General features: G+C 47.0%; 1 protein-coding gene and 1 pseudogene across 1 annotated transcript in view; one reads left to right on the top strand and one right to left on the bottom strand.

The window, feature by feature from the left end:
• The window catches only part of XXYLT1 (xyloside xylosyltransferase 1), a 182,748-nt gene that overhangs the window by 93,415 nt on the left and 72,438 nt on the right, over positions 1–16,895 (bottom strand). The gene's annotated exons all lie outside the window — the stretch shown is intronic.
• The window catches only part of LOC148778773 (small ribosomal subunit protein uS14 pseudogene), a 60,603-nt pseudogene continuing 44,474 nt past the window's right edge, over positions 767–16,895 (top strand).

Below are 16,895 nucleotides of genomic sequence, written 5' to 3'. Positions count from 1 at the left end.
TCCTTAAAAAACTAAAATAGAGTTGCCATAAGATCCAGCAGTCACACTCCTGAGCACACATCTGATTTGGTTCAGTTCAGTTGCTCAGTCGTGTCTGACTCTTTGGGACTCTATGGACTGCAGCACCCCGGGCTTCCCAGACCATCACCAACTCCCGAAGCTTGCTCAAACTTATGTCTATCAAGTTGGTGATGAGATTCAACCATCTCATCCTCTGTCGTCCCCTTCTCCGGCCTTCAATCTTTCCCAGCATCAGGGTCTTTTCCAATGAGTCAGTTCTTTGCATCAGGTGGCCAAAATATTGGCGCTTCAGCTTCAGCATCAGTCCTTTCAATGAATATTCAGGACTGATTTCCTTTAGGATGGACTGGTTGGATCTGCTTGCCATCCAAGGGACTCTCAAGAGTCTTCTCCAACACCACAGTTCAAAAGCACCAGTTCTGCCTTTTACCTCATTGCAGCTGAGAAAGCACGGAGAAGGCAATGGCAAGCCACTCCAGTACTCTTGCCTAGAAAATCCCATGGATGGAGGAGCCTGGTAGGCTGCAGTCCGTGGGATCGCTAAGGGTCAGACACGACTGAGTGACTTCATTTTCACTTTTCACTTTCATGCATTGGAGAAGGAAATGGCAACCCACTCCAGTGTTCTTGCCTGGAGAATCCCAGGGACGGGGGAGCCTGGTGGGCTTCCATCTAAGGGGTCACACAGAGTCGGACACGACTGAAGTGACTCAGCAGCAGCAGCAGCAGCAGCTGAGAAAGCAACATGGGTCACTAGGAGCTCTACTGGAGCCATCCAAGAAAATTCGGCCAGGGTTCTCGCTCTTACCAGGTCTGCTCAAACCAGCACAGTCTAATCCGGAAATACGGCCTCGATATGTGCCAACGGTGTTTCCACCAGTATGTGAAGGACATCACTTCATTAAGTTGGATTAACCAAACTTCCTTAGATGGCTCATCCAGCACATCAACCTTAGGCAGAAATAATACTAGCTCTTTGTATGTAAAATAAAAGTTTTTAAAACTTCAAAAAAAAGCCTCAATTCTTTGGTGCTCAGCTTTCTTTATGGTCCAATTCTCACATCCATACATGACTACTGGAAAAACCACAGCTTTGACTAGACAGACCTTTGTTAGCAAAGTAATGTCTCTCCTTTATAATACACTGTCTAGGTTTGTCATAGCTTTTCTTCCAAGCAGCAAGTGTCTTTAAATTTCATGGCTGCGGTCACCATCTGCAGTGATTTTGGAGTCCAAGAAAATAAAGTCTGTCACTATTTCCATTGTTTCCCAATCTATTTGCCATGAAGTTATGGGGCTGGATGCCATGATTGTAGTTTTCTGAATGTTGAGTTTTAAACCAGCTTTTTCACTAGCCTCTTCCACTTTCATCAAGAGGCTCTTTAGTTCCTCTTCTCTTTCTGCCATAAGGGTGGTGTCATCTGCATATCTGAGGTTGTTGATATTTCTCCCTGCAATCTTGATTCCAGCTTGTGCTTCATCCAGTCTGGCATTTTGCATGATGTACTCTGCATATAAGTTAAATAAGGAAGATGACAATAGACCACCTTGATGTACTCCTTTCCCAATTTAGAAACAGTCCATTGTTCCATGTCCGGTTCTAACAGCTGCTTCTTGACCTGCACACAGGTTTCACAGGAGACAGGGAAGGTATTCCCATCTCTAAGAATTTTCCACAGTTTGCTGTGATCCACCCAGTCAAAGGCTTTAGCATAGTCAATGAAGCAGATATTCTGGAATTCTCTTGCTTTTTTTATGATCCAACAGATGTTGGCAATTTGATCTCTGGTTTCTCTGTCTTTTCTGAAACCAGCTTGAACATCTGGAAGTTCTCAGTTCAAGTACTACTGAGCCTAGCTTGGAGAATTTGAGCATTACTTTGCTAGCATGTGAGATGAGTACAATCGTGTGGTAGTTTGAACATTCTTTGGAATTGGAATGAAAACTGACCTTTTCCAGTCCTCTGGCCACTTCTGAGTTTTCCAAATTTGCTGACATAGTAAGTGCAGCACTTTCACAGCATCATCTTTTAGGATTTGAAATAGCTCATCTGGAATTCCATCACCTCCACTAGTTTTGTTCGTAGTGATGCTTCCTAAGGCCCACTTGACTTCACACTCCAGGATGTCTGGCTCTAGGTGAGTGAGCAGACCATCGTAGTTATCTGGGTCATTAAGATTGTTTTTGTATAGTTCTTCTGTGTATTCTTGCCACCTTTTCTTAATATCTTTTGTTTTTGTTAGGTCCATCTGTTTCTGTCCTTTATTGTGCCCATCTTAGCATGAAACATTCCCTTGGTATCCCTAATGTTCTTGAGATCTCTAGTCTTTCCCATTCTATTATTTTCCTCTATTTCTTTTCATCAATCACTCAGGAAGGCTTTCTTACCTCTCCTTGCTCTTCTTTGGAACTCTGCATTCAGATGGGTGTACCTTTCCTTTTCTCTTTTGCCTTTAGCTTCTCTTCTTTTCTCAGCTATTTGTTGAAGCCTCCTCAGACAACAATTTTCTTTCTCTATAAAATGAGCATAATAACCTCAAGGGTTGGCTTTTGGGATTAAATGATGTAATCTATGTAAAACACTTAGGCCAGTACTCTAAGCACTATGATCAGTACGGTAAGCACCAGAAGAGTTGGCTGTATCAATTACTAACAGCATGACAGGTGGTTAGCCCTCAAGAAACAGGGGTAATAGTGGTAATGGCGGTAATGGCGACCTCCTTCTAAGGAGTTCCACCAGGACCGTTTTGTTCAGTGCCCCTAATCCCACGGCAGGCCACTGTCAAGCCATTCCCCCGCCGGAGACTCCTGGACACTCATCGGCAAGTCTGGTTCAGTCTCTTGTGGGGTCACTGCTCCTTTCTCCTGGGTCCTGGCACGCACGAGGTTTTGTTTGTGCCCTCCCAGAGGGCATACAAGATGGCGGGGTAGAAGGATGTGCACTCATTTTCTCCTGTGAGAACTCCAAAATGACAACTAACCACTGAACAACCATCAACAGGAGAATGCTGGATCCCACCAAAAGAAGATACTCCATGTCCAAGGGCAAAGGATAAGCCCCAACAAGATGGCAGGAGGGGCGAAATCACGTTTAGAATCAATCCCCACACCCACCAGAGACGCTGGGAGGGCTCAAGCAAACCTCAGTGTACACCTGGACCCAGGGACCCCACGGAGAAAGAGACAGACCTGCCCGTGAGTGTGTCTCCTGCGGAGGTGCAGGTCAGCAGTGGCCTGCCGCAAGGGCAGGGGCTCTGGGTGCCGCAGACCTGGGAGGGGTGGCGTGTGTCCCAGACAACTCAAAAACTGGAGAACAATTATACCAAAGAAGTTTTCACTGCTATGAAAGTTATAGGGCCCACAACATATTTCCCAACCTGGGTTACCAAAGGGGAAGGGAGGGAGGGAGAGAGTGATAAATTAGATATTTGAGATGAACAGGTATGTACTTAACAGTCCATTATAATGGAAAAGAAAAATTTATATGCATACATATATACATAAATAAATGAAACTGAATCATTTCGCTATTTATCAGAAACATAACATTGTAAATCAACCATACTTCAATTTTAAAAAAGATAAAACTATCTATCATCATCTATAAAATAGTGAGGTTCTCATATGCCTGGGAACTAGGAACTAGACTAGGTCATTTTCACATATTTTTTACCTAATTTAATCCTTCCAAGTAGGGTTTATGGTCCTCATTTTATAGCTTTCTCCCATACAAGATACAATCTACGTTTCATTGCTTTCACCCCTGTTTGGTACCAAGGTTAAGAGGAGCCCCTCCTACCATGAATCTAAGAATTACCCGAAAATGTAGAGAAGTCAAAAGACTGGTCCCCAAGCTGGAAGTTCGGTCTCCAATTTTCATTTGAAATCCTTTTCATAACTTGTTCCCATCATAGATCCAACAACTGAAAATATCTACCAAATTGTACTTAAGCACTGATTCATTTCTTTCATTTTAATTTAATTAATTTAGTTTTTGGTTTTTAATAAAATAACTTGTTTTAATTTTAAATTAAAGACATAAAATATAATGCCAAATTGACATCATTGCAGATGAAAGCAAAAAAAAAAAAAGATTTAACCTCTAAATATTTCAGTAGGTACTTCCTACAAAGCAAGGACACTCTCATCATAACAGTACAACAATTAAACCCAAGAAATTAATACATCTACCTTTTAATCTACAATCCCATTCAAAACTTGTCAATTGTAAAAAAACCAAAAACAAAATTTCTGACCCAGAATGGCATTTGGTTGTCACACCTCTTCAATATGAAATAGTGTTTCTCAGTCTTTCCCTGGCCTCTACGACAATCTGAGGCATACAAGCCAATTATTTAGTGAAATCTCCCTAAATTTGGGTTTACTGATGTTTCCTTCTGATTTGATTCGGGTTATGCATCTTTGTTAGGAATAGCACAGAAGTGATACTGGTTTCTTCTCACTCCCTCATACCAGGAAGCACAATTTGTCACATTACTGGTGATGTTCATTTTGATCCCCTTTTTTTTAAAATGCAGTATGCTCTGCCTTATTTAATGAAACGTGGACTGAGTAGCTCTGGGTAAGTGTGAGTAGACAGGGCCCTGAGTTAGAGCCCTGGCTCACTGGCCTGACTCTGCCACTGTGTCCAGCCTCGGACGAGCCACTTGCCCTCTGGATGTCAGTTTTCCTAGACTGTAAAGACAAGAACATTGGAGCAGCTAATGTTTCAAACCCTCCCAGCCCTGCCTCCTTGCAATTCTGTACAGAAGTGGCCTTTTCCCCTCACTCATAGCCCGGCTGCTTGCCCTCAGAATAGCACAGATAACACTAGGCACGGAAGACCCTCCTCACTGTGCTGACCTCAGCCATGCCTAGCAAGTCATAAAGTCCCTTCTGTGCACCCAGTACGATATTAAGTGTGGAGAGGTTCAGAAATGAATGACATTATTCACAGCTGCAAAAAAAAAATGTAACTATAGAAGCATTTTAATTATATATTTTCTGCTGCTGCCACTGCTGTTTCCAGTGTTCCCTTATCACCGTTCCCATGACTATTCAATACAACCACATGGAGACTAACACTTCCTTAGTACTTACTGTGTCAGACACCAGAATACTTGTATCTCCCAATTCCCATTTAACAAATGGAAACAACTTGCCTAAGGTCAAAAGTTGACCTTAGAGAGTGACAGAGCAGGACATCAGGCCTTCCAGCCCTAGAATCTGAGTTCTTTGGCCACATCATGCCCCCTTTAACCCTGTTTACTTTGAAATTGGCTATGCTAGTTATCTGTAGCTACATGACCAACCACCCCAAAACTTATTGGTTGAAAACAGTGTATGATCCTCCCCCATGGTTCTGTTGGTCATCTAGGCTCAGCTGGGCAGTCCTCACCTGGAGTCTCCTGTGTGGACACCAGGAAACTGCAACTAAGGCTGCAGTCTTCCGAAGGCTCAGCTGGGCTGCATGGCCACATCACACACATTGCTAGCAGTCAACGCTGGCTGTCAGCAAAGAGCTCAGCAGGGGCTGTCAACCAGAGCACTTTCATGTGTGCTCCCTCTGGGATTCTGGCTTCTCCCAGCAGGGCAGCTGGATTCCAAAAGGGAGCGTGCCAAGAACCAGTGTCCCAAGAGACCAAGGCTGAAACTGCACAGAGCTCCTGGTAACCAAGCCCCAGAAGTCCAGCTGCATCACTTCCACTGTGTCCTGTCCACCAGAAACAAGCCACTGAGCCTGCCCAGATTCCAGGAGAAGGGACTGCTCACAGGGGTGAAGCCTGGGAGGGGTGGCTCCTAGGCGGTCATCTTTGGGGACAAGCAATCACATTCCCTCACCCCATAGTGAATTACAAATTATTTTAAATTTTCTTTATGATACTCTAAATATCCTCCCATATATATATTTGTAATGACAAAATAAATATATTGAAACATATAATATTGTAATCATTATACATAATCAGTATGCCAAATACATGTTTATATTATACATTTATATGTGTGTGCATACACACATATGTAACTAGAAGAGAACGTGTATTTTTGAAACACTCCATCGTTTCAAAATGGACAGGTATTGCTTTTAAATTAAAAATGTTTCTAAAGGGACTAATTAACTACCTCACAGAAAATACACATTTCCTGGCAAAGTCGATCAGATTTAAGGCATTTTGCCATGACCTCAAGTTTCCCAGGTGCTAGTGAAAAAGAACCTGCCTGCCAATCCAGGTAAGAGACACTAGTCCGATCCCTGGGTCAGGAAGATCTTCTGGAGGTAGGCATGGCAACTCACTCTAGTGTTCTTTCCTAGAGAATCCCATGGACAGAGGAGCGTGGTGGGCTACAATCCATAAGATTGCAAAAGATTTGGACGTGACTGAAGCAACTCAGCACACATACAAGGTTCTTTAAGAGTCTTCTTAAAGTACCCAGAGTTACTCATTTTTATACTCTTTTTCCTAAGACAAGTACTTCTAAAAACTTCTACCTTTCTCCTACTTCACCATAAGGTGGTTTTCTGGGTTTCCAAATACATGTGGTTTTTTTTTTTTTTTTTTCCAAAAAAAAAGCAGACAATAAGCTAGCAGTTACTCTCATCTGGTTTCTTTTTCCTATTACTTGTTAGTTGCCAGGTCATATTCGACTCTTTTGCGACGCTATGGATTGTAGCCCACCAGCCTGCTCTGTCCATGGGATTTCCTAGGCAAGAATACTGGAATAGGTTGCCATTTCCTTCTCCAGGGGATCTTCTTGACCCAGGGATCAAGCCCTCGTCTCCTGCACTGGCAGGTGGATTCTTTATGGCTGAGCCACCTGGGAAGCCGTTCCTGTTATTTATCTAATTGCATTTATGCTATATTTTCCCCATCTCCTCTTGCCGAGGACATCTTGGAAGTTCCAGGCAAATGGCAGGTGCTTTGGGAATCTGAGCAGCTTAGAAAAACTCTCAGGTGTATTGGGATGAGCCTCTCAAAGGCCAAATTGCATTCTTAGAGCTCCAGGCCTAGAGGAATCCCCAAAACATCAGCTATAAGATACATGAGGACGGGAGAGCACAAACAGGAAAGTTCAAGCAAGGGAGATATAGCCCGAGGCAGAGCAATCCTCCCCACCCTGGTCAGGCGAGCAACTATGGAAACCTCCGGTGGACAGTGAGGCCAAAGGCAATAAGATGCCACAGCCCCAAACACAGAGACCATCTAAACCCAACACCAAAGGCAGCCAGGGGGCCTCCCTCAGAGTCATGTCCACCAGAAGACACTGTGAGCCTAGATGGAAACTTCTGGAGTTGAGTATGGAGAGAGCAGGGAACAGAGGCAGCAGATGAAAAAAGAGGCACTAGTTCTCGGGCTGCCCCGGCTTCCCAAAGGAAGGCAAGCTCCAACCACACGGGTGTCTGTGAGCAGAGTCCACACGCATCAGAGGCTCTGGGAGCCTGAGGAGGCTGATGTGTTGAGTCAGTTGGTGCTATTTTTACCCAGTCACTTTCCAACCATAAACCCACACTTCAAATTTCATTGTTTGGGGTGGATTAAGAAATTCGACTTGGCCTTTCTTGTGGTTTAATTTCCTGAATGCCTGCATCAAGGAAAAAGTTCGGCATTCCTATGGAAATATATGACATTTTAACCTTTTCTTGGCATGAGGGTGTCTAGTGATTGGAGGCTGGCCTGTTCTCTAAACCTGTACTGCTCTCATTAAGCAGGGAGGCCATGGTCTGCCCCTTCTCTCCCCTACCCAGAGGTCAGTGTTTATGGTCCGGCTCCTGGAATGCTGGGTCAGAGCAAATGTACCTTATGAATATTCCAGTCCAGCATTAGGAGATGAAGTTCCCCCTGAGCAATCATCTAAGATGAATTCATCTAAGTGATGAACATCTAGGTAAAGAGTCTGGTAACTGTCAGTGAGGGAAGAGTTGAACAATCTTAAAACTATTTCCAAATGATTTTTCAACTATAAAGCCAGGCATGACTGTGTGGTCACAGAAACAGCGAATACATACCAAAAAAAAAAAGAATGTTCCTTTTCTGTGGAAGACGGGGCAAGTCTTAGTTCTTTTTAAAATACTTATACCTCCCCTTACATCCGAAGTACAGCCATGATGCTTGGTAACTGAAACTCCTTGAATATAAACAAGGTCTCTACAACTTTAGGGTTTTCTTGACTGTCAAAAGCACTTCAAGCTCAGGCAGAGCTGTGAGGTTCTAATCAAGGACACATTTTTCTTTTTTTCGAAAGAAAAATCTGGACCAGCACCAAATTTTCCTTCTTCATCTAATGAGAGGCTTCAGATGCTGACATAAAAATGGAAACTCAATATTACTAGAAGCAAACCACTCAGGAGGGAAAAGGCTCCCCTAAGAAGCTGATCTCTAGGCACTGCCTGGCATGAGCATAGCCAAGCACTCCCTCCAGGCCCAGGGCAGTGCCACACCAGCCACACCAAGGGACTGCCCCTCCAGCAGCACACACAGCCAGCGCCCCCTGTACACAGTTCTAGGACACCAGACACCTCCCTGTTCACTTAACAACTCAGCATTCTTTCGATGGGCCAACAAATATTTATTATCCCCCACTGCGTGCCAGGCTCTTCTCCCTACTGCAGACACAGCAGGGAAATGGGAGGCCAGGGCTCTGCTTCTGTGTCACTGTCAGTCTGCACAGGACAACTTCAGACAGCAGGAGGGGCTGTGGGGATGAAACACAGTGTTGGGGCAATGTGACACTGCGGTGGGGCCCTGAAACCGGGGACGCAGAGAGGACCATTGGAACAAGCAGCACTTAAGCTGAGACCTGCAAGATGGGGAAACAGAATTGCCATGATCTGGGGGAAGAGAAGGCAAAGGGAGCACAAGTAAAAACTCAGGGAACACCTTTAGCACATTTGAGTAAAGAAAGGAGAGAGAAGTGTGGCAGTCGGGGCTGAAGTGCAAAGCAGGTACCAAACCTGCCAGGGGCTTCAGGCAGGGCATCGGAGCAGCTGGATTTGACAATGTCCCCTGCAGAAGGCAATGGACACCATCATCAGAAATGTTGGGCTGGATGAAGCACAAGCTGGAATCGAGATTGTCAGGAGAAATATCAATAACCTCAGATATGCACCACCCTTACGGCAGAAAGAGAAGAGGAACTAAAGAGCCTCTTGATGAAAGTGAAAGAGGCGAGTGAAAAAGCTTGTTTAAAACTCAACATTCAGAAAACTACAATCATGGCATCTGGTCCCATCACTTCATGGCAAATAGATGGGGAAACAGTGACAACAGTGTTTGATTTTATTTTGGGGGGCTCCAAAATCACTGCAGATGGTAACTGCAGCCATGAAATTAAAAGATGCTTACTCCTTGGAAGGGAAGTTATAACCAACCTAGACAGAATATTAAAAAACAGAGACATTACTTTGCTAACAAAGGTCCATCTAGTCAAGGCTACGGTTTTTCCAGTAGTCATGTATGGATGTGCGAGTTGGACTATAAAGAAAGCTGAGCACCAAAGAATTGATGCTTTTGAACTGTGGCATTGGAGAAGACTCTTGAGAGTCCCTCGGACTGCAAGGAGATCCAACCAGTCCATCCTAAAGGAGATCAGTCCTGGGTGTTCATTGAAAGGACTGATGTTGAAGCTGAAACTCCAATACTTTGGCCACCTGATGCGAAGAGCTGATGAAAAGATCCTGATACTGGGAAAGATTGAGGGCTGGAGGAGAAGGGGACAACAGAGGATGAAATGGTTAGATGGCATCACCAACTCAACGGACATGAGTTTGGGAAGGCTCCGGGAGTTGGTGATGGACAGTGAGGCCTGGCGTGCTGCAGTTCATGGGGTACCAAAGAGCTGGACACGACTGAGAAAATGAACTGAACCGAACCGGCAGAAGGCAATGGCCACCCACTCCAGTATTCTGGCCTGGAGAATCCCATGGACAGAGGAGCCTGGTGGACTACAGTCCATGGGGTCACAAAGAGTCGAACATGACTGAGTGACTAAGCACCACTCAGTAGACTTGGCTCCTCTCTGTGGCTCTGTTCCCCCACCCCCGCCCCGGCTGTCCTGGTACCTAACTGGACATGCCACTTGGGCACCCTGGCTCTCTGGGCTGTGCTCCCAGCAGCTCAACTTGAAAGATGTATCCCACCGCTGCCGCTCATGAGGGACCCACTTCATCACCTAGCCTCTGTGAGGCTGGGGTCGAGACAGAGGACTCGGTGCCTATTCCTGGAGAAGACAACGCCAGGAAGGCTGAGGGACACACGCGCTCACTCCCTCCTTGTCATGGTGGACTGGGTCTGACCCTGGCCTGGCTCTCCTCTATGCTATCACCAACTGATAGCAATTCCTTTCCTCTCACCAACTGAGCTGAGAAAAGCTGCACATTCAGGCAAACCAACGCATAATGAGGGTGGGAAAATGACACCATGAGTCCCCTCTACCTTCCATATGTTAATACCCTGGAGGGATCAGGTTAAATGATCACTAAGAGCAGAAATACTGAAAAGCAGCCACAAAAGGACTATCTGCAATCTAACAGCCAACTGGCAAGGAGCAGGGGGTGAGTGTCCATGTGTATTAATTCATTCAATTATTAACTGACTAAACATATAATACCTGGCACTCTGATTTGGATAAGCAAAACAAGGTCCCTACCCTCAAACTGCTGACAGACCAGTGGTGGAAATTAATTAACAAAAATAAGGACCCCAGGAAGCCTGAGCCAAGTGTCCAGGGAGGGAGAGGCAGTGCTGTGGGTGCAGTGAGGAGGCTGCTTTGGAGAGAGATGGTATTTGCAGGGGGGAGGGAGGCAGGTTGCCTTCGTCTGTTCCAGCTGCCTAAACAAATGCCAGGCAGGCCTAAACCATGGACGCTGGCTTTCTCTGTTCCAGAGGCTGGAGGCCATGATCAAGGTGGTGGGAGATTCAGTTTCTGACGAGAGCTCTCATCCCAGATTGCAGATGCCACCCTCTCTCTGTGAACTCACAGGGCCTTTCCTCTGGGTTCACTCAGAGAGACAGTGCTCTGCTGTGGCTCCCTATTGATAAGACATCAATCCAATCAGGAGGCCAGGACCCCACCCTTATAACCTCATTTAACTCCAATGACTCCCAACAGCCCCATCTCCCCATCACATTGGAGGCTAAGGAATTTGAGGGGATATAGTCCAGTCCACAACAGACTTTGAAAGGCAGGTACGAAGCAGAGTCTGTCTGTGTGGGAACAGGCATTAGAGGAGAGACCAGCAACAGCAAAGGCAGGGATATGAAAGCCTAGAAGGCTTGCTGGGAGAGCAGAAAGTGAGACAGTTTGCCTGGAGTAAAGGATATATGAGAGGCACAGGGGAAGGTGAGGCTGGAAAGGCAATCTGGGGACACTTTATGGAAGATTCCAGTGCCAGGTCTTGGCAGGAAACCAGAGAAGTTACTGATCACAAGACTAACAAGATCAGGCCTGCAGAAGGCATGGCCCTCCCAAGCCAGAATGGGGAGGGAGACAGTTAAAAGGCAGAGGCAAGAGGTGAGACCAGAGAGGTCTCTGCTTTAATGTCACAGCTCAGAATGGTGTGCTGCTGCCGACACATGAGTTTAAGCTTCTCTGGGACTGTCCGGCTGGACTCACCCAGTTTGGTAGGGAACAAAGTTGAGGTCCCTTTACCTGGGGCTGTGAGCCCCAAACTCCCCACTGGGTACCAAGAAATCACAAGAGTCTCCTGACAAAAACACTTCTCTGTTCTCAACTGCCCAGTGGGGACACTGCACACACTGTCAGCTAGGAGGTGGGCCACACACAGCCACCTGGAGCCACAAAGACCCAGGGCTCCAAAGAAAGCATTCCAAAGACATGGGCGCTCTCTGCAGCTAGGCCGAAGTCAACTGCTCTCACCTGATCAAACCTCCCTACATCCATCCCGGCTGACTCCTGAGATGGGGAAACTTCAAGACCAGAAGGAGAGCTGCCCAAGCCAATCACTGCCCAGCTCTCCACTGGGTTCTCTGCAGGATGGAAGGGGGCGGGGCCACCAGAGGCCCCAGGGAGCTGGACACACCCTGTGAGCCTCAGGCCACAGTCCTGACAGCACAGACCAGATCCTGCGGTTTCCCGAGAGGCTTGGAAGCTGGTGTCACTCACAGGGTGGCAATCATGCCTGCCTGCCTTGCGGCAGTGGAGTCCACTTCTTCACCTGCAGAACCCCTCAGGCCCCCATGGGCTCTCACCCTACAAGCACCATCACAGCACACATGCCAGGGAGGCAGCTGACCTCAGGGGCTCCCGATGCTAAACAACTCTGAGGTTTATGAGAGCCAGCAGAAGACCATCTCCCAAGGCGCCCTCAATATGTGCCTAAGACCTGGCATGAAACTGGATTTTATTAGCTGGATTCATTATTCTCTATGATTAAAAGCATCATTTCAACGTTCTTTCACTTTCTGTCTGGTTTTCAAATATCCAGTGAGCTTCCCATTTCTCCCAATTACCTTCCTCCACCACCTCACCATGGCAGTCAAACAACACGGGCTCATATGGGCTCCAGGGCATCACAGTTTAAAGGGTGCAGCACTGCCCTTCCCCACTGAGCACTCACTCGCCGACCAGGGAGCACCAGCTCCAGCCACAGAGCCACTCCTATTACCTATCAGAGGCCATGACCGCCCTCCTCTGAAGGAAAGGGACCAGGTGTCACTCTTGTGGTATCAACCACAGGTGGGGAATGGACCACAGAACCCGTGTCAGCAGGGATGCTGTCGACATAGCCTTTGGCTTTCTCACTTTGCAAGGGGCAGAGTCACCCAGCTTGGCAGAGGGAAAGGAAACCCATGGCACAAAGCGGACCCAGGTCACATGGATGCTGCTCTGGTGATTTTTTTTTTTTTTTTAATGCAGACTGTAGATCATCCCAGGGATTCCCAGGTGGCTCAGTGGTAAAGAAGCCACCCGCCAATGCAGGAGACATGGGTTTAATCCCTGGGTTGGAAAGATCCTCTGGAAGAGGAAATGGCAACCCATTCTAGTACTCTTATCTGGAGAACCCCATGGACAGAGGAGCCTGGCAGGCTACAATCAGTGGGATTGCAAAGAGTCAGACACTGAACATGCATGCATGTGGATCATCCTATCCATCAGCTTCTTAAAAAGCAAGTCAGAGCAGCCAAGAAACAGCCTTGCCACTGGCTGCCAGAAAGAGCTCATTCTCCCTTCCCCATTTCCATCTCAAGTCCCCAGACCTTCAAAAGAGGATAAGCCTTTCACTTCGCTCCATAAGGGATTGAGGAGGAGGGTCCTGGACTGAAGACCTCTGCAGACCAAGTCCAGGAATTGCCCTAAACTCTCTTGCTCTACACACCCCATTCTCTGTCCCCTTAGGACTTTTGTACAATTTTCAATTATACATTTAACTGTTTACTTATTTAGGGTCAGCCCCTCCAGGGTGATTGTAGGCTCCATGAGGGTTTATAAACATTAGCACTGAGCACAGCACTTGACACATTCAACAACTGCTATTTTGACATACAAGACCTTCTCAGAACCAGATTCACTTGGGAGAGAGCTATGCACTTAAGGGACTCTGTGTCTCATGGGGGTGACTAAGAAACAGTCAGTCCTCAAAGCCAGCAAGGCGGGGTCCTCGGGGCCACAGAGGTGGACAGTGGATCCTGCTAGGGAGAAGAAGGTCAGAGAAAGACACCCAGCAGGTAACACTGAACCCATACCCTTAGAGGACAAGTGGCAAGACCTCACGGGGAACAAAAGGGGCCTCAGGCTGACAGAGAACAAGGCAAAGCCAACTAATGGGAAACGAAGCCAACTGAGCACCAAAGCAGGAGCCTGGAGGCCCACAGGCCGGTGTCACTGGGTCTTGCAGGAAAGGGAGTCAATTTACCAACCAGAATGAAAGTATTTAAAATTCTTTACAAGTGGGATGGCCATGCAGTGTGCACTGACTGAGCCCCAGCCCTGTGGACAGGAACAGGGGGCAGAAGCCATCAAGAGGCATGTGTAAGGCATTTCACGAGGCATGTAAGTCAAATTATGATGCTGCGCACCTTAAATGTAGGGCTATGTGTCAACTATATCTCAATAAAACTGGAAGAAAAAAAGAAAATTGTACATATAATTTTGCCTACTGTCAAACAAGTAAATTCATTCAATACCTAGAAAAAGAGAGAGAGGGACAGAGTATAAAGAACTGGTGAGGCTTTGTGACAATCTAAGGGGGAATCTAAGATGAATCTTTGTTTCTGGCTCAGGCAACCTATCATTTGCCAAGATAAGAAGGGCAAATTTGGGGAGAGGAAGACAGTTCTGGGCTGCGTGTTGACTTTGCTGTATCTGTGGGTATTCAGATGGGGATTTCCCAGGCCACTGCTAACGAAGACTTCTTCTAAAAATTAATTTATTCATCTTAATTGAAGGGTAATCACTTTACAATACTGTGGTGGTTTTTGCCATACATCGACATGAATCAGCCACAGGTGCACGTGTGCCCCCACCCTGAACATCCTATCCCTACCCCTCCTATCCCTCTAGGCTGTTCCAGAGCCCCGCCAGCTCTGAGTGCCCCGCATCATGCACAGAACTCGCACTGTCATCCATTTACATACCGTAATACACATGTTTCTAATGCTATCCTCTCAAATCATCCCGCCTGGGCTTCCTTGGTGGCTCAACTGGAAAAGAATCCACCTGCAATGCAGGAAACCTGGGTTGGCAAGATCTCCTGTAGATGGGAACGACTTCACACTCCAGTATCCTGGCCTGGAGAATTCCACGGACTGTACAGTCCATGGGGTCACAAAGAGCTGGACACGACTGAGTGACTTTCACTTTCACGCTTTCTCCCACACAGTCCAAAGGTCTGTTCTTTGCCTCTGTGTCTCTTTTGCTGTCTTGCCTATAGGATCGTCGTTCCTATCTTTCTAAATCCCATATATATGCAGTAATATACTGTACTGGTGTTTCTCTTTCTGACTTACTTCACTCTGTATAATAAGCTCCAGTTTCACCTACCTCATTAGGACTGGGTCAAATGCATTCCTTTTTATCAGTTCAGTTCAGTCGCTCAGTCGTGTCCGACTCTCCGCGACCCCATGAATCACAGCACGCTAGGCCTCCCTGTCCATAATATTCCATTGTGTATATGTACCACAGCTTCCTTTTCCATTCTTCTGCCGATGGACATCTAGGTTGCTTCCACATCCTAGCTGCTGTAAACAGTGCTTCAATAAACATTGGGGTACATGTGTCTCTTTCAACTGCGGTTTCCTTGCCTGTGAACCATCAGCATGCACCAGCTCTCTACCACCCTGGTATCACTTGATTAATTTCTCACGTCTGTGAAGCTCCCTTGGCTTCCCCAGTCCCTCACATTCAGAAAAGAGCTGACAGTGAGGAGGCTGGAGACCTGGAAGAGAGTGATGTTAGTTTGTGTCTCCCAGCAGAGCCTACATGCACTACCCCCCCTGTGCCCACCTAGAGGCTCTGGACAGGCAAAAGGGAGAAGTTTGGGGCTGGAACCAACAATGCGGATAGCTCAGTAAGGAGATGCACGTCTCCATCCCCATAGCAACACTCCTTACCTCACAGGGCACATGCCTACATTTTCTGCTGAAATGTGATGGAGGATGGAGGACATGGCCAGCTACTCAGAACCAGCGGGAAGGGGCTCTCAAACCCCTCACTGCTGACATCCCCTCTCCAGCACAGCAGGGACACCGTGCCACCTCCTCAGGCTCCAACCCTTCCTCGGGCTGCAGCAGGTGTCCTCCTGCCAAGCCCCTCATCCTCGTGTCTGTGCAGAAAGACTTGCTCCCTTACAGTATCTGTCGATGTAATTCTCCCGTATGCTCATGGCATGAATTAGGCATCGAGTGTCTGTTGGTATGTGCTGTGTCTCACCCTCCTTCCATCCCCAGCCCAGGGAACAGGGTCTGAAGGAGATCCTTGACTGCAAGATGACCTCAAGGGCATGAGGTCAAGATTCTCTCTGCAGATTTACTGTGTTAACTATTTCCATAAGGACTTGTTAGAAGGTAGAACAACAGAACCCATCAGGCTTGAAGTCAGCAAGCAAAGAATGGTTGTGTGACTCCACTTTTCAATATTTCAGTGTGGACAGCATTCAAGCCTCATCTTCCCCTTCCACCCCCACACTGGGACAAGCAGACAAGAAAGCCCAGGGGCTTCTTCCTTTGATGCCGGTGGGATGTTCAAACCACACCAGTCCTGGCCTGTGCAGAGTCTTCACTCCAACTGCACCCACAACCATCATAAAACCCCACACCTGTCTCCTTTCCCTACTCTCTTAAGTCATTCTTAGACCAGTTCAGGAAGCCTGCCCTGCTCTCCCCAGGAAGTCTCACTATCTGCTCTCAAATCTGGGGGTTTTATTCTGGTACAGGGGCGACCACAATAAAGGGGATATACAGAGATCTGCTGTGTCTGTGAGCACTGCATCCCCAGCAGGACACAGCTACACACCTCCTGCAGCTCCATCCACAGAGACCTCCCGCAGCTCCATCCACAGAGGCGAATGAGAATACCACCTTGCTCCTTCCTCTGGTTTGCATCTGCCCCTCTCCCAGTGCCCACCTCTGAAGAACTGTGTTCCGACCTGGGCCCCATATTTGGAGGGGGGCAGAGACCAACAGGAGCACCCCCAGAAGCAGGCATGTGGACTGTGAGCAGTCTAGAAATGTTTCCTGTGGGGAGCACACGAGGAAACCGGGGCTGTTTCCCCTGATTGAAAGCCGCCTTTGAATTTCTAAAAGAAAGGAACTAGGCTTCTTCACTGAGGTCAGGAGTTGGTATAAGCACCTACAGATAAAAGCAGGTTTTGGACAATGTAAGAAAGAACTTTCTAAAACCAAAACATGTCTGAAGAT

Source organism: Moschus berezovskii, chromosome 1 (genome assembly GCF_049115385.1).
Source record: "Moschus berezovskii isolate FMDL1 chromosome 1, NW_MosBer_1.0, whole genome shotgun sequence".
NCBI classification, from domain to species: Eukaryota; Metazoa; Chordata; class Mammalia; order Artiodactyla; family Moschidae; genus Moschus; species Moschus berezovskii.
Note: the sequence above shows the minus strand (reverse complement) of the source record. Positions and strands in the feature narration are given on the sequence as shown.